The sequence below is a fragment of the Rana temporaria genome, chromosome 4 (genome assembly GCF_905171775.1).
Source record: "Rana temporaria chromosome 4, aRanTem1.1, whole genome shotgun sequence".
In the NCBI taxonomy this organism is placed as follows: Eukaryota; Metazoa; Chordata; class Amphibia; order Anura; family Ranidae; genus Rana; species Rana temporaria.
In genome coordinates, this window is record NC_053492.1 from 123,941,225 (window position 1) to 123,960,443 (window position 19,219).

Consider the following 19,219-nt stretch of genomic DNA (forward strand, 5'->3'; position numbering starts at 1 on the left):
AGAGTATTGGAAACAAAAAACCTTGATTTGTCTTTGTCAGAGTGCCCACTAGTGGCTGTTACAGGATTGCAACTGTGAAAATAAGTACAAAGTAAATTCCTGTTCTGCAAAGTTTAGTTACCTGGCTTTAGTGATATTACTCCGAATTCAATACCATGAGTTACAGACCTAGATCGAGTATGGCGGTAAGGACTTCTTTTCTGATCTGTATTCTTGTTCAGTAACTCAGAAAGTATTGAAGATAAAGGGACACCACAACAGGCAGCTAGCTAGAAGGTGAGAAATGACAACCCGTCCCTCACAATACCCTCTAGAGAGGATTACTAAAGGTGCCTACAGACACCAGAGATCAATGCAGATCAGTGAATATTTGAAGGTGCACATTCACATGACACACATAGCACCAAATTGTCCTTTATTTGGGAGGAATGACCTCATATGGTGCCAAATCCCTTTGTTCCTCTTTTCTCCTTAGTTGTCCTCCTTGGCCTAATGAATGCAGTGTCGAATACTAAAGAGATTGTCAGCTTTCCCATTGGTCGCTCAGATATAAGATATTAGTATTGGTGTAGGCTGCAACAATGGAAGTATGCAATAGAGATCAGATCTGGAGTTAAGCTTTGAAATATAACTATGGCCAAAATAAAAATGACATATGTGATGCAGTCTATCACTAGCATTATATATACACTATAGAATACTCCCACGCAGATGGATCTACTTCTATTATAATGGTTAATTATCATATACATCAACTATTGCTGCTGGCACAAACAATGTTCACACTTCTACCTTTGCAATATAAATAAATAAGAACTGTGCCTGCGCAACACAAACTCTCTTTATCTGTGTGTTCTATAAAATTGTGCAAATTCTATATATGTGATAAAGTGCAGACTCTGTCTGGTTTGGGGAATGGGACAGGAATTCCCTGTACTGCTGTCAGAACTCATCACTGTATACTGTATCCACATAGTGACCGCCGCATACACATATACATCTACACAATGACACAGGCAGGCAAACGGGCGTACCTGTATGTCTCTTTAAATTTGCCGCCCTGCGGGTGTGCGTGCGCCGCTGGAGGCACGTGCGCATGCCCGTCGTGTGCCTCGTGAGTGTGCTCGCGGGTCCCAGGAACTCGATGCAATTGCGGTCGGCAAAGACAGAACAGGAGGATGCCTTTGTAAACAAGGCATTCCCCTGTTCTGTCTAGTGACACTTCACTGATCTACTGTTTCCTATGATCGGGAACAGTGATCAGTGACGTGTCACTGGTAGCTCCTCCCCCTAACAGTTAGAATCACTCCCTAGGACACACTTAACCCCTTCAACGCCACCTAGTGGTTAACCCCTTCACTGCCAGTGTCATTTTCACAGTAAGCAGTGCATTTTTATAGCACTGATCGCTGTAAAAATGACAATGGTCCCAAAAATGTGTCAAAAGTGTCCGATGTGTCCGCTATAAATTGCATGATAAAAATCACAGATCGCCGCCATTGCTAGTAAAAAAAAAATAGGGCTGTTACTGATCAAAATTTTTGTGTTCGATTAATCGTTTTTTTTTTTTTTTTCGATTAATTGACTAATTTATTATTTTATTAATTATAACGCACTTACAGATCCAACTACTTTTACCTGATCTCCTCCTTGCAGGCGGATTCCCACTACCAACCACTGGAAAAATGAATAGCAGGATACAAAAAACACACAAAGGTAGCGCTTGATGGGAATAGCATTAAAACTTTTATAGTCTTCAAGTAGGTAATAAAATAAATATTGCACTGGAGATAAAATCGATGTCGCTACATAAACTGTAAAAATGGTGTGAGTAATACCAAACGGTAACAAAAGCAGTCATAAAAACATGTAGCCAAGTATGATACTGGTATAAAAATGTGTACATCGATGCCACTGCTGAATCCAGATGAGGAGAGGTTAACATCAGTCTGTTGGCATGTAATGTCCCATGAAGGGAACTATCACAACTCCCAGTGGATGGCTGTAGAATCCCAGGTTGATAGAGGGAAGTGTAACAGCCCTTGCGTGTGCCAGATAGTAAGGTCCCGGCGGCATGCAGATATGAAGGCACAGCAAAGGAGCCCTTCAGATAGACACAGCAAGCCCCGCCGGTGTACGTGATGTCACCGGATCCCCCTGACGGAACTTCATGAAGGCAGGAAGCTGGCGGAGAGGTGAGTACCAATCAAAAACATTTGGATCGATCTAAAAAATTTAAGATTAATCGATTAATAGTTAATTTCCACAGCCCTAAAAAAAAAATTATAATAAAAATGCCATAAAACGATTCCCTATTTTGTAGACGCTATAACTTTTGCGCAAACCAATCAATATACGCTTATTTCGATACGTTTTCTTCTACATATTTTTAGTAAAAAAATATCGGCCTAAACTGAGAAAAAAATTAGCTTTTTAAAAAAAAAAATGGGGATAATTATTACAGCAAAATTTACAAAATATATATATATTTTTTTTAATTGTCTGTCTATTTTTGTTTATAGCGCAAAAAATAAAAACGTAGAGGTGATCAAATAATATCAAAAGAAAGCTCTATTTCTGGGAAAAAAAGGATGTCAATTTTCAGTTATAGCCATGCAGTGCCGAATCGCAAAAAGTGGCCTGGTCTTTAGCCAGCCAAATGGTCCGGGGCTTAAGTGGGTATGTAGGTGATACAGCCGCATCCCTTAGTAAACAAAATAGTTTGTTTGACCCAAGTAACACAAAACATGGTGTTAGACTTTAACACTGACAGGCGCGCTTGAAATGATTAGATTTTAATAATTAATGTGAAACCTTTATCCTAAAAGAAAAAAAAAAACTGTTTGCTGTAAATGCTTAAAAAGTGTTAGAATTAGGCTTTATTTGTTAGTCACTTGTGTAAGGGCGATCTACAGTATCTCACAAAAGTGAGTACACCCCTCACATTTTTGTAAATATTTTACTATATGACACTTTGCTACAATGTAAAGTAGTGAGTGTGCAGCTTGTATAACAGTGTACATTTACTTTCCCCTCAAAATAACTTAACACACAGCCATTAATGTATAAACTGCTGGCAACAAAAGTGAGTACACCCCTAAGTGAAAATGTCCAAATTGGGGCCAAAGTGGCAATATTTTGTGTGGCCACCATTATTTTCCAGCACTGCCTTAACCCTCTTGGGCATGGAGTTCACCAGAGCGTCACAGGTTGCCACTGGAGTCCTCTTCCAAAGATGCTCAATAGGTCTGGAGACATGCTTGGCCAGTCCATCACCTTTATCCTCAGCTTCTTCAACAAGGCAGTGGTCGTCTTTGAGGTGTGTTTGGGGTCATTATGTTGGATTACTGCCCTACGGCCAAGTCTCCAAAGGGAGGGGATCATGCTCTGCTTCAGTATGTCACAGTACATGTTGGAAATCATGGTTCCCTCAATGAACTGTAGCTCCCCAGTGCTGGCAGTACTCATGCAGCCACAGACCATGATACTCCCACCACCATGCTTGTCTGTAGGCAAGACACACTTGTCTTTGTACTCCTCACCTGGTTGACACCATCCTTTTCCTTTGTCTGCTTGTCTTTAGAAAACTGTTTGTTTTCATCATCTTTAGAAGAGGCTTCCTTCTGGGATGACAGCCATGCAGCACAATTTGATGCAGTGTGTGGCGTATGGTCTGAGCACTGACAGGCTGATCCCCCACCCCTTCGACCTCTGCAGCAACGCTGGCAGCACTCATAAGTCTATTTCCCAAAGACAACCTCTGAAAATGGTGCTGCGCACGTGTACTCAACTTCTTTGGTAGCCTGTTTTTCAAACTTTCTTCTTATACACACGCTTGGGTCCTGTTCATTTAACTATGACTAAGCATCGATTGATATGAAACGCGTTAGCTGTTCTCCCCTGTTTCTCTATATGATTTGACTGCTGTACACTGGATTTTATTTATTTTCTAAAATAAAGATGCCTTTTTACAGTGTGCGGCCGTCCAGGATATTTTTCCTCATCAAACTTGTGTAGAGCCAGCACCTGTCAGCTTCCAGTAGTGCGGACACTTTCCTGTGAAGGCGCTTTGAGAGCGGAAATCCTTTTCTCTACTCAACTGCTTTGGTTGACCATGGCGAGGCCTGTTCTAAGTGGAACCTGACCTGTTAAACCGCTGTATGGTCTTGGCCACCATGCTGCAGCTCAGGTTCAGGGTCTTGAAAATCTTCTTATAGCCTAGGCAATCTTTATGTAGATAAAAAGCAAAAAGGTACAATCAGCGCAAAAATAATATGAAACCCCCGTTTGCAAGCTGAACACTATTAAAATAACACAAAATACTAGTGACAAATGATATACAAAAAAGAAAGTGCAGCGCAAAATTAAACCATAAATAAATTAAAATACATTTAAAGCGGTTCTCCACCCTAATGTGGAGTCCCGCTGATCGGAACCCTCCCCCCCTCCGGTGTCACATTTGACACCTTTCAGGGGGGAGGGGGGTGCAGATACCTGTCTAAAGACAGGTATTTGCACCCACTTCCGGCCACACGCTACGGGCAAAAGACGGGCATTCCGTCACATCCCGCCTGTCGCCCGTTGTGTGCTGGGAACACTCGGCTCCCAGCACACAGCGTGTGAGCCAATCGGCGGGCGCAGCGCGACTCGCGCATGCGCCGTAGGGAACCGGGCAGTGAAGCCGCAGCGCTTCACTTCCTGGTTCCCTCAGCGTGGATGGCGGGGGGAGCAGCAGAGTGATGAGCGATCGCTCGTGCTCTGCTGCGATCGGCGCTGGACTCCAGGACAGGTAAGTGTCCTAATATTAAAAGTCAGCAGCTGCAGTATTTGTAGCTGCTGGCTTTTAATATTTTGTTCCCATGGCACATCCGCTTTAAAACAAATGTGCAAATCGATATTCAAAAGGAAATTTGAATAATAATGATAAGTGAATTAAGCATGTATCAAGTGAAAAAAGTCCATAATGATGATCCACCACCACCAGTGCTGAAGAATTCACAAAGATTGTGACAATCCCACCACTATAGGTCTCTCTAGGTACTCTCACCTTCCGGCATGGACCCCTGAATCACCAGGAAGTCAAGCAAAGCAGATAAAACAAAGATCAATTCACTCAAAATGAATCTTCCAAAACGTTGCTTAAAACTCCACAGAGAACTAAGGGGGTAATCCACAAAGATCCGGCGTAACTTAATTTTTTCCATTTAAGTTACACTGCCTTAAAATTTCTACCTAAGTGCCCGATCCACAAAGCACTTACCTAGAAATTTTGGGCTGTGTAACTTAAATTCCGCCGGCGCAATGCGTTCCTATTTTCATGGGGGCGATTCCCATTTAAATTAGGCGCGCTCCCGCGCCGGCCGTACTGCGCATGCTCGTGACGTCATTTTCCCGACGTGCATAGCGCGAAATTATGTTACGCCGAGCTTTGTGGATTGCGACAGGTCAATAAAGTTGCGTCGGGAAAAAAAAAGATACGGCGCGAAAAAAAAAATTAAAAATTAAAAAAAAATCGCGTCGCTGGACAGAAAGGTCTGTTTTTACAAGGTGTAAACAGTTTACACTTTGTAAAAGCAGCCCTAATTTTGCGTATGCAAACTAAAACTTACGGAGAAAAAACGAAGCTGAAAAGCTTCGTGGATCTCCGTAAGTGCTAATTTGCAATTACGCCGTCGTATCCCTTTTGTGGATTTGGCCCTAACTCCCTTAGACTCAGCAGGCAATGCAGGTATGCAAGAGACAAAAAAAAATAATCTAAGTGCTCTCTGCTTTAACCCCCCTGGCGGTATTCCCGAGTCTGGCTTGGGGTAAGATTTCTGTACCAAAAGTGGTATCCCCGAGCCAGACTTGGGATCGCCTCGCAGCAGCCACAGACAAAGTTACTTACCTTGTCCCTGGATCCTGCGATGCATCCCCGCTGTGTGAGCGAGCGGCGTCTTCACTCGATTTACACAGTGTCCCTGTGTGCCGCCGATCTCCGTTCCCTGCGACTTTACGATGCACGGGGGCGGAGAACGGCGCCAAATTCAAAAAGGTAAATAAACACATTACATACAGTATACTGTAATCTTATAGATTACAGTACTGTATGTAAAAAATACACACCCCCCTTGTCCCTAGTGGTCTGTCCAGTGTCCTGCATGTATTTTTGTATAATAAAAACTTCTTTCTGCCTGCAAACTGTAGATTGTCCATAGCAACCAAAAGTGTCCCTTTATGTCAAACGTGGTTTTAGAGCAGCTAGAAAACAGAGATAATAAATTTGAATCACTTGCAGAATTGAGCGATAGCGATTTGTGGGGAAATTCATCATAAAAAAATAAAAGTAATGACAGCGACAATTCTGCAACTGAGCAAATTTCAGTGATTTTGAGTTGATTACATTATTGAATCATTTTTATTATAATTATATTATTATTTGTTATAATTATTTATAATTATTTATTATATTCTAATTTATGATTTTGTTTTTCAAACTTTATCATACCCGGGATGCTTACTAGACTCTTGTTTGGACATATTTAAGTGAGTTATTCATAAGAATTACAGGCCTACAATATAAAACGCCATATTTCCTTGCAAAATAATGGTACCGCTTTCAGCACCTAAAATCTGAAATAATCATACGGCCAGGGAGGTTAAAAGACACAGGCATTTATTTAAAATATCACAGGCTACTCACAAAACGATCAAGCCAAAACAGCATGTAGTAATCAGCATGTAGCAGCGGGTGACGTCATACGTAGCTGCCTCCCCCGCTGCACTTTCTTTTTTGTATATCTTTTGTATATAATCTTTATGTAGAGCAACAATTCTTGTTCTCAGATCCTCAGAAAGTTCTTTGCCATGTGGTGCCATGTTTAACTTCCAGTGACCAGTATGAGAGAGTGAGAGCGATAACACCAAACTTAACACACCTGCTCCCCATTCACACCTGAGACATCTTGTAACCCTAATGAGTCACATGACAGCGGGGAGGGAAAATGGCTAATTGGGCCCAATTTGGACATTTTCACTTAGGGGTGTATTCACTTTTGTTGCCAGTGGTTTAGACATTAATGGCTGTGTGTTAAAGCAGTGTTCCACCCCAACTTTTTTTAATTAAACCAGCAGCTACACAGCTGCTGGATTTTAATAAATGGACACTTACCTGTCCTGAAGTCCAACGATGTTTCCATCAGCTGTTGGGTGCTCCCGCCGCCATTTCGGGTAAGCGTACCCCGGCAGTGTAGCCTTTCGGTTTCACACCGGGAACTCTACTGTGCATGCGGGAGGCCCGCTCCTCTCTGCTATTGGCCCGGCAGCCCCGCTGTCAAAGACAGGTATCCTGTCCCCCCTCCCTCCCAAAAGGTCCCCGCTCCCTCCCCGGAAGGGGGGGGGGTATCCGATGAGCAGAAGTTTCACTTTTAGGTGGAACTTCGCTTTAAGTTATTTTCAGGGAACAGCAAATTTACATTGTTATACAAGCTGTACACTCACTACTACTTTACATTGTAGCAAAGTGTAATTTCTTCACATGAAAAGATATAATAAAATATTTACAAAAATGTGAAGGGAGTACTCACTTTTGTGAGATAGTGTACATCTTCTAGTCTATCTAACACTACTCTCTCTACAGGTTAACAATGCTACCCAAGGGTGGCAATGTTTTTTCTTAATACATACAATGCAGTGAGTGTAGCCACCCTAAGACAGGAAGTGTGTTACTGGTCAGATCACCAGGCGAAAAAAAAAGAGAACACAGCCACCACATTTAGGGACTGGTAAACTGCACCACATCAAATTTCTATTTTTGAGTTTTCATGTTTTAAACCGGTGGTAAACTCACAATCCATAATTTCCCTCTTTAGAAGCAGTTTGCTCTAACTTACTTGTCACTAACAGTTTTGCCATCCTCACTTGAGCCCATTACTAGCTGCAGTCCCATTTCTACTTTATTAACGTCACTGGCGCATGCTCAATAGGTCCATCATCCACGGCACGATCTGTGTGCCGTTAGTCAAGATGGCCCCCTGCTGTGCCAACGTTATCATTGCCACATAGCTATTCAATATTGTGAGAGTACTGACCCCGAGGCCAAGTTCCTGCAACCCTAAGACAAGAGATTACAGGCTGTCATTTAGGCTGGATTCACACTATTTGCGGAACGGCTCACAGCAGGGGGTCCAGTGCTTACCCTGTTCTCCATTTCAAAAATGAATTAGGTCCGAATTTTTGCCTGAATTTGCACCTGAAAAGGAGCCAAAGACACACAGAACCTGCACTGCTCCACGACTGCCCTGGAGATGTGTGAAATGGCTCCACTGAGAGCTGCTCACACTCTTCTTTCATGCGAATTGGATGCAGAGAAACCTGCTAGTGTGAACCAGGCCTAAGAGAGTGGGCGAAAGCAATATCACACTGGATGCAGAAAGAAATACCCAAGATGGCACAGGCTTCGGCCGGGATATATAAAAGTGAAAGTAAGGAAAATAATTCTACTGATAAAAGCCTTTCTGGGAAATATAACGATGTGCATTGTCATGATTTGAACTATTGTCCATATGTTTTTTTCTATAAATGGTGGCTGGGTTTACTACCACTTTAAGTTGTAACAAGAATAATGACATCCATCTAAGAAGGAATTTCTTTCAATTTGGAGAGATTCCTTCTCACATCTGGGCCCGGATTCAGGAACAACTCCAGATACGCCGTCGTAAGTCTGAATGTGAGGCGTCGTATCTTGGCGCCTGATTCAAAGAATCAGATACGCTAGAATTTGTCCAAGATACGACTGACACAAGTCTCTTACGCCGTCGTAATTTGGGTGCATATTTACGCTGGCCGCTAGGGGTGCTTCCGTATATTTCCGCGTTGAATATGCAAATGATGTAGATATGCCGATTCAGAAACGTATTTGCGCCCGTCGGATTTAGCTACGCCGTTTGGATTGGATTGGAATAAATACTTATAGAGCGCCGAATGCGAGTTGTGAAACTCGCGTCTAAGCGCTTACCAACAAGCTGGGGGTATCCAGTTCCCAAGAGCAAAAAGAAGAAACTAGGACATCTAAGTAAAATAGGGGAACAGACAAGAAATAAACAGAAATATAAAAAGAAGGGGGGGGGGGGGTCAGGGCACAAAAAGCCTATCCCTACTCCCTGACCATGGACCGCAGCCTGGGATTAAAGCAGCGTCCTGCTAAGGGCTTGGAAGGCCAAGTCTATATCTGTAGGCTTGTGAAAAAAGAAGTGTTTTCAAGCTCTTACGGAAGGCCATCAAGGAGGAGGATGCTCGGAGCTGATGAGGGAGCTGGTTCCAAAGAGAGTTCCCCAGTGTTTGGAGCCGGCGGCCACCTTTTGAAGCTGATCGACTAGATTGAATAATTGCTAACAGGGCGTCAGTCGAGCGAAGCTCTCTGGGTGGACAGTAGTGTTGTGTCATATTCGATAAGTACATCGGACCTAGTTGCCAATAGGCCCGAAACACCAGACAGAGTGCCTTGAACTCAACCCGTTTTGCTATCGGGAGCCAGTGTAGATTCTTAAGCACCGGGGAGATGTGATTCCGCCTTGGGCAGTTTGTGACTAGTCTTGCAGCATGACTCTGTGTAATCTGCAATCGTTTTATCCACTTCTGTGGGAACCCTAGAAAGAAAACGTTAGAACAATCTAACCTAGAGTGGATAAGTCCATGAACTAAGATCATACGGTTGTGCTGAGTGAAGAGATTCTTAATTTTCCGTAATAATTGCAGATGATAGTTGGCTGATTATATGCAATATTTTGCGTGAGGTACGTAAAGGGGTCAGTCCGGCGTAACTTTACCCCTCATAAAGCAGAGGTAAGTCATGTTAGGTATGGACGTCGGAAACGTCTGAACAGCGATGTATTTTACGTCGTTTGCGTAAGTCGTACGTGAATGGGGATGGGCGTAGGTTACGTTCACGTCGACTAAGCATTGAGCCGGCGTAACTTAGGGAGAAAATTCGACGTGATACTGAGCATGCGCGCGCATGCGCCGTTGGTTAGGTGCATCATTTACGCGGGGTCACGATTCTTTTCCATACAACACGCCCCCTACCAGCCTACTTTGAATTACGCGGGCTTACGCCGGCCCATTTACGCTACACCGCCGTAACTTAGGGCGCAACTTCTTTGTGAATACGGTACTCGCCTCTCTAAGTTACGGCGGCGTAGCGTATATGAGATACGCTATGCCAGCAGAAACTTAGGCCATTCTTTCTGAATCCGGGCCTTATGTCTGCAGGACAGAGCAAGAAGGGACTCTTGAATGAGACATACTGTATATGGAAAAAAATTCTGACCAGTGTGTTAAAGTGACACTAAACTGGTTTAAAAAACATCTATTCAATTATGTATTCTAACCCCAAAAAAGTGCCTTCAATTGCTTTGAGACTTCTTTTTTGTTTTGCCGCTGTGATCTGACTTCCTGTTAGAGGGTGACTACATTTGATATTCATGGTCCCATTTTATGTAAGAACGTAGCTACTTTCTCATGCTTACTCGTGATATGGACTAGTGACTATGGGATGTGTAGCATGCATAGATTGGTGCATATGACTGCAACCAACGAACAGACTCATTCCAACCAAACATATGTGAAAAGAAAAGGTTTGGGAGGTCACAGAGGATGTTACAAGTAGAAATGAGCCGAACGACCATCTGTTCGGTCCATGCCAGAGCTCTTGAACAAAAGTTCAAACACAAACAGGAAAATTTTGAAGGCTCATATGGAAGTTAATGCCATAAAAAGGGTATGGAAGTCCAGGTACTGTCCTGGGGGACATGTACCAATGCAAAAAAAACGTAAAAAATATTGTTTTTAACCACTTACGGATCACTCGCTGTCATTTTAAAGAGGCATATCGTTGTTATGGCAGCAGCTAGCTACCATAATCCCAGTATCCTCTTCTTCAGCAGACTGCCCGCTTCAAGATAAAAGTGGTCTCTGTGGTGGATTCGCTGCAAGATCACTTTTATCGGCGGCGGGAGATGGGCCCCCCTCCCGCCGTTCTCCAGTGCCCTCCACCGTTTACCGGAGCCGCCGGATGCGGCAGAGGTGATCGCGTCTGCTCCCTAGCTTGGCATGGAGACGAGTGAGGGGAAGATGGCCCTACCCATTTCCATATCATTGCAGGGTGGAAGCGACGTCAAAACGTCACTTCCGCCCATAGCTCTTAAAGGGACCGTTTTTATTTTTATTTTATTGCATTTTAGTGTAAATATGAGATCTGAGGTCTTTTTGACTACAATATCTCATATTTAAAAGGACCTGTCAGGCTTTTTTTCTATTACAAGGGATGTTTACATCCGCTTTTAACTTGTAAACACCAAATCTCAGAAAGAGGCTCAGTCGCTGGTTAAAGGAGCAGTGATTTTAATGATGCTTAACCTCCTTAGCGGTGATCCCGAGCGTGACTCAGGGTTTTTTTTCTATGCTACTATCGGTAACCCAGAGTCACGCTCGGGGTAGCTGTGCAGAGCCTGCAGCGGCACGGCTTACCTTCTCGCAGTGTCCACAGGCAGGGAGTTACTTACCTTGTCCCTGGATCCAGCGGTGCATCCCCGCTGTGTGAGCAAGCGGGTCCTCGCTCGATTCACAGTGTCCCCGTGTGCCGCCGATCTCCGTTCCCTGCGACGTTACGACGCACAGGGGCGGAGAACGGCGCCAAATTCAAAAAAGTAAACAAACACATTACATACAGTATACTGTAATCTTATACATTACAGTACTGTATGTAAAAAATACACCCCCCCAGACCAGCTAGAAAACAGCGATAATAAATTATAATCACTTGCAGAATTGAGCGATAGCGATTTGTGGGGAAATTTGTCATAAAAAAACTAAAAGTAATGACAGCGACAATTCTGCAACTGAGCAAATTTCAGTGATTTTGAGTTGATTACATTATTGAATAATTTTTATTATAATTATATTATTATTTGTTAGAATTATTTATAATTATTTATTATATTATTTATAATTTATAATTTTGTTCTTAAAAAAATGTCATACCCGGGATGCCTACTAGACTCTTGTTTGGACAGATTTTAGTGAATTATTCCTAAGAATTACAGGCCTACAGTATAAAACGCCAAATTTCCTTGCAAAATAATTGTACCGCTTTTGGTACAAAATTCCAGACATAATTATACCGCCAGGGAGGTTAAAGTGAAAAAAAAAAATCCATTAAATATAGTGCCTGGGGAGTTCCCTTAGTCTGCCTGTAAAGTGGCGCATTTGTACCGTGTATAGAACCTGCTGCAGTAAAACTGAGATTTATAAGGAGAAAAAAAGTCACATTTAAATAGATTTTCCCTGCAAGCTTTCTTTATTTAGTAAAAAATGGCTTGGGGCCACAGTTTAGTGTACTCGGAACAAGATTAGGATATATTCTGGTGTCTCCTTGGCAGACTTTGGATGGAAATAACAACGTTTTTCACCACCGTAAGCAAGCCTTATGTGAAGAAGCCAAATTATAGTACACTCAATCCAAGATTAACAGTTTTTTGTTAATCTTGGTGTCTCTTTCGCGGACTTTGAATAGAAGTAACAGCATACCTCCCAACTTGGTGAGATGGGAATAAGGGACACCTATCAGCAAAAGTATGCAGGCAAAGGACACACCCCTTTCCATACCCCCTTAAAGGAGAATTGTACAAAAAAACAAGATTGGTTAAACCCACAAATGCTTTTTTTTACCACTACTATTTCTTTATATTGGCTTTTAGAATTTACAAATGCAGCCATTTAGAAATCAGATGAAAGGTTTAGCGCTGGAAAACACTTTTCTTGCTCATACATCACCGGACAATTGAGTTCATCCCCTATATAATCCCTCCCAAATGGAGAGTACCTCAGTTTTTTCGCCAGTGTGGTTGGTCACGTTGAACATGTGCTAAGAAGAAAAAGCTCTTTTTATGGTCTTCTGCGGAGGCCTAGGGGCTATAACTGGATCCATACCTTGGGCTTATATCAAAAGCCTAAGATGGGTGATACCCAGGCCTCGTGTAAAGAAGAAACAAGGTTTGCCTGTAATGTCTCTCTGCAGAGATCTGGGCTCTGGGATCCAGGCTTTGGTGTACTAATGCAACTGTGGCATGAAAAGTTACTGGCAGAGTTCTCTACAGGTCCAGGTGTGAGGTTCAACTAAGTAGGAACCCCTGGAAACCTGAAGGTTGGCACAACATTGCCCGCCGTGATGGGTGAAGGCTGGATCTACAATTTTTTTGTAGCTTTCCTGCGGCGGGGATAAAGGTAAGAGAGGATAATTTTTTAATAATTGTTATCTTCTGTGAGTAGGATGTCTTACCTAGTGTTCACCACTAGATGGAGTAAGTTACATACCTGGTGTATTCTTACAAAGCCATCCAGGACATGCTCAGTGAAGTCGGTCAGTTTAAACACCACTCACCTCCTCTGCTGCAGGCTCTGCCACAAAAACCCATACAAGGGTCCCCCAAAGCCCCCAATGATCTGCTCTCCTTCCTCTTTCGCCTTAGGGTGCTGCCATGATGGTCAGCCTGCGTGTGACGGGAGCGTGCTTGTCACTGTCTATAGGCGGGTGGAGAGGGGGAGGGCAGTGGTTGCCCGTGCCCGTGCACGTGCACGGCACACCTATGTGCAGGCGCCAAGAGGCTTGTTTAAAAGACCCAGAATGCCAGAGCCTTCTGTAAAGCGGCATGGACACAGAGCTGTGGGCTGTAAGCATTCCTGTAGATTGAACCAGGCAAACCTAAGACTCCTACTCGGCATCAAGTTGTGCAGTGATTGCATTTTTGTGATAGTACCTCTGCTTTGCAGTAAGGACTATGTCCCCCAGAAGAAGTACAAGGGCTAGTAAAAGAGGCACTAGGAAATCCCTGCTTATGGCTAAGGATTCTGAGCATGCCTGCAGTTTACCATCCCCCTCTGTCAGTCTGGTAGCAGCCTCCCAGGATCATCATGTGCTCATGTCTGGTTTTTCAGCTTCTCCTATGGCAGCTCCTGTATACGTCACAGGGGATGCTTTAAAAGGTTGCTTTGGTTGGCTTAGAAGGAAGAATTGCTACTATAATCGCAACCTCCTTAAAAGGTGGCAGAAATCGGGGTAGATCCCCTTCATGCTCTGGCTCTCTCATCAGATGAGCATTCTGAGGGTGAAAAATCCCTCTCTGGAGATGGGCAGTCTGAGGAATCAGAGGATGAAAGGATTCCTTCTACCTCTCAGTCTCTAAAGATGCAGGTGCAATATTATGCAGAGATGGTGCGTGCCACTTACAAATTGCCTCCTGTTGAAGCTTCTATGTCCTCTGTTTCCTCTTTGGGATCTCGGAAATCCCCACAGGCTGCATGCTCCTTTGCAGTTCATCCCTTGCTGGATAAACTGATGTATGATGACTGGGTTCACCCAGATAAACTGTTTTCTCCTCATAAGCAGTTTTCCCTCTTTTATCCTATGGAGGAAGGTTTCACTAAGAAATGGGGGGTACCTGCTATAGATGCAGCTATTTGTTGTGCAAACAAAAGCGTGACCTGTCCTATAGACAATGCACAGGGCTTTAAGTATCCAACTGATAAAAAGCTGGAATCTTTATTGAAAGCCTCCTCCTCTATGGCCGGTGCTGTAGTACAACCTGCAGTTGCAGCAATTGGCATATGTCAGTTCCTCAAGGAACAAATTAAGCAGATAGTTAAGATTCAGGTAATTCATCTGGCCCTCAGAGTCTGGTCTTACAGACTGCAGGGTTGTCCTGTTTGGATACAGTCAAACAATGCTACAGCTGTGGCCTATATCAATCACCAAGGGGGCACCAGAAGTCTGGATGCCCAAAGAGAGGTTAATCACATCCTGTCCTGGGCAGAAAGGCATATTCCTTGCCTGTCTGCGGTCTTCATTCCAGGGGTAGAAAATTGGCAAGCAAATTTTTTAAGCCGCCAGCAACTGAGTCCAGTCCAACATATTTCAAATCATATATCAGAGATGGGGTACCCCAGATGTGGACCTGTTGGCTTCCAGGTTCAACACAAAACTGGACAACTTTGTGTCAAGGACCCTTTTCTCAAGGGTCGGATGTCCTGATATTTTTGTGGGATCAATATTCTCTGATTTATGCATTCCCTCCAGTACCGCTTCTCCCACGTTTCCTTCAGAGCGTCAGGAGGGAAGAAAAAGCGGTGATTTTGGTAGCCCCGGCTTGGCCCAGGAGACCCTGCTACACATAAATCGTAAGGATGGCAGAAGCTAGACCTTGGGTTCTCCCACTACGCTCGGACCTATTATCGCAAGGTCCAATATTCCATCCTGCCTTACAAAGTCTAAATTTGACCGGTTGTCTGTTGAGACCCACATTCTGATAAAACGTGGGCTCTCATGCCCAGTCCTATCCACTCTGGTTAATTCTAGGAAGCCGGCCTCCAGGCTCATCTACTACAAAATCTGGAAGGCATATGTTTCCTGGTGTTAACGCAGAAGATGGCATCCTAGGAAGTATGTCATTAATAGGATTCTTGCCTTTCTTCAGTTGGGCTTAAATATGAAGTTGGCCTTGAGCACTATCAAGCCTGATGACAGGGTGGTGCTGCATCCTCACCCGACTTTTTTACATAAAGTGGTTTCAGGATTTCATCTGAATCAAGATATAATCCTACCGTCTTTTTTTCCAGACCAGCAGTCTGCGGAAGAAGATAGTCTACACTCGCTAGATGTTGTAAGAGCGGTAAAAGTTTATCTGAAAGCTACGGCTCAAATATGAAAGACAGATTGTCTGTTTATTCTGCTACAGGGCCCAAGGAAGGGCCAGGCAGCGTCAAAATCTACTATTGCATGTTGGATTCGACAAGTCATTATTCAGGCCTATGGTTTAGAAAAGAAGATTCCTCCTTTTCAGGTGAAAGCACACTCGACTAGAGCAGTTGGTGCTTCATGGGCAGTGCATTACCAGGCCTCCATGGCTCAGATCTGTAAGGCTGCTACTTGGTCTTCGGTCCATACATTTACTAAGTTCTACCAGGTAGGTGTGAGAGGGTACGAGGATGCTGCCTTTGGGCGTAGTGTACTGCAGGCAGCAGTATAGATCCTCTGGCCCAATGGCGGTCTTATTTCTGATCTGTGTCTCCCTCCCCTCAATTTAAGCATTGATATGGGACATCACATTAACTAATCAAGGCTCTGTGTCCCGTGATGTATGAGCAAGAAAATTTGATTTTTTATACAGCTTACCTGTAAAATCCTTTTCTTGGGAATACACCACGGGACACAGAGCTCCCGCCCCTCTTCGGAGTTAAACGTGGGACACTTATTGCTTTGCTACAAAACTGAGGTACTCTCCATTTGGGAGGGATTAAATAGGGGATGAACTCAATTCTAATTTGGTTTGCCAGTGTCCAATCACCTGTGGTGACTACATAATCCATTAAGTAATTAAGGCTTTGTGTCCCGTGATGTATTCCCAAGAAAAGGAATTTACAGGTAAGCTGTATAAAAAAATCCTATTTTTGATAGATAAAAAGTGCATTTTATATACAACTATATAGATCAGACCAAAATTAGGGACAAATGAGGAGGAATCAAAGGGAAATTGTTCTAAATTAGGGACAGTCCCTTGAAATCAGGGACAGTTGGGAGCTATGGTAACAGGTGTGGAAAAATTGGTCTTTGGGTGTTGTTGGTACCTTCACCAGTAGCCTTCTAGGTAGTCGTGATAAAAGCAAGAATCGGCCTTGTTGCAATTTTTTTTAATTTGATGCCCGTCACACAGTAGTGCACAATATGGTCTTTGGGTGTTGTTGGTGTCTTCACCCTGTAACCTTCTAGAGGTAGTCTTGATGAAAGCAAGAATTGGACTTGCTGTAAAAAAATGTTGAATTTTTATGCCCCTGTCACACACTAGTGCAAAATATGGTCTTTGGATGTTGTTGGTGTCTTCACCCCGTAATCTTCTAGAGCACTGGTTGCCAACTCCTGTCAAACAGGTGCAGAAATAAATGGTCCTTTGGTGTTAATTGTGCCCATGAAACCTACACCAAAAAATTCAAGATAAAATCAACACCCACAAAACTAGGCAGTCTAGACCGTCTTGCAGAGATTTGGGATCCTAATATCACTTAATCAGCGACATCCACAACAGGGGCTTGATAGTTGCTGCTAATCCAGGGCTGATTCTTTATTACAAATGTCAGCCAGTCAACAGAGTTTGTGGACAGACATACTCTTTTATCTGTCACGAAAATCCAAATCAGCAGAGGGGCAGAGGAACTGAGCAGAGCTGAGCAGCGTGGTGTCCGGGAACTTTGTGTGTTGTGTGTGTGTTTGCTTGGGTGTGTGAGTGCGGACAGGACCAACCCCTTCCCCCCCCAGACAGGAGAAGCAGCGTCAGGAGTGGGAGGCACTGAGGACAGTACAAGCGCCATAAGACCGCGAAGTGACAGGTCCGACCAGGATGCGGCAGATTAGTGTGCTGCAAACCGGAGGGGGAGAGCGACAGGTAGACAGGGAAGCGGAGTGAGCAGAAACAGGCAGGCTGACCAGGGGAGACTGTAGGCACTGACAAGCCCTGCAAGTGTCAGACTGCAGGGGCGTTTTAGCAGGTACAGAGCAATCAAGTCATAACTAACAGAATAGACTGACTGTATGTAGTTAGGACACTGTGTATTGTTGAGTACTGTGAGTAATCTGAGTATTGTGAGTACCTGTGTATTGTGAGTACCTGAGTAACCCTCTCCTAAGGTTTGATGAATGTCTTCCTCTACTTCAATGCCTCCAAAACTACCATAATTCTCCTCCTCCTCTCTCTCCTCTTGTGTGTTCTATGGCATCGCAAGAATGGTGTCTACATAAAGCGAGCCTTGAGAGGAAAGGAAGTCCTACTCTTCCACCCGCTGCTCTGCCTCTAGTGCCCTGTCCATAATGCCACACAGAGTCTGAGCCAGCAGGAACACCAGAGGGAGTTGGTCACTGATGCATGCATTGTCAGGGCTTACCATCATTGCCACCTTCTCAAATGGTGACAGTACAGTGCATGCATCCTTTATCAGCAGCCATTGGCATATGGAAAAAAAGTCAAGATTCCCTGAGTCTGCCCTTGTGTCATGCTCACACAGGTACTTGTTGACAGCCCTCTGATGCATGTGCAGCTGCTGCAGCATTCCCAAAGGTAAGTTCCACCTGGTGGGTAGGGATGACCCGAACACCCCCCCCCCTTCGGTTCGCACCAGAACCTTCGAACGGACCGAACGTTCGCGCAAACATTTAGAACCCCATTGACGTCTATGGGATTCGAACTTTCGAATTCAAAAGTGCTAATTTTAAAGCCTAATATGCAAGTTATTGTTGTAAAACGGGTTTGAGAACCTGGGTCTTGCATGTATCAATGTAAAAAAAGTTTTAAAAAACGGTCGTTTTTTCTGGAGCAGTGATTTTAATGATGCTTAAAGTGAAAAAAAAAAAAAGCCGCTAGGGGGCGCGCGCACCCGCCGCATTACTGGGAACACGATGCACGTGCCCGCGATGCCTGCCGGGCACCCGCGATTGCCCAGTAACTGAGCAGGACTGTGGATCTCTGTGTAAACACAGAGATCCACGTCCTGTCAGGGAGAAGAGACCGATGCTGTGTCCCTTGTACATAGGGACACAGATCGGTCACCTCCCCAGTCAGTCCCCTGCCCCTACAGTTACAATCACTCACTAGGCTACACATTTAACCCCTCCCTCGCCCCCTAGTGTTAACCCCTTATCTGCCAGTCACATTTATACAGTAATCAGTGCATATTTATAGCACTGTTCACTGTATAAATGTGAATGGTCCCAAAAATGTGTCAAAACTGTCCGATGAGTCCGCCATAATGTCGCAGTCCCAATAAAAATCGCTGCCATTACTAGTGAAAAAAAATTATACAAAAAAACATAATTATGTCCCTTAGTTTGTAGGCGCTATAACTTTTGCGCAAACCAGTCACTATACGCTTATTGCGATTTTTTTTTTACCAAAAATATGTAGAAGAATACGTATCAGCCTAAACTGAGAAAATGTTTTTATTTTTTTTAAATGGGATATTTATTATAGAAAAAAGTAAAAAATATTGTTTTTTTTTCAAAATTGAAAAACCACACAGGCGATCAAATACCACCAAAAGAAAGCTCTATTTGTGGGAAAAGAAGGTAAATTTTGTTTGGGAGCCACGTCGCACGACCGCGCAATTGTCAGTTAAAGCGACGCAGTGCCGGAAGCTGAAATTT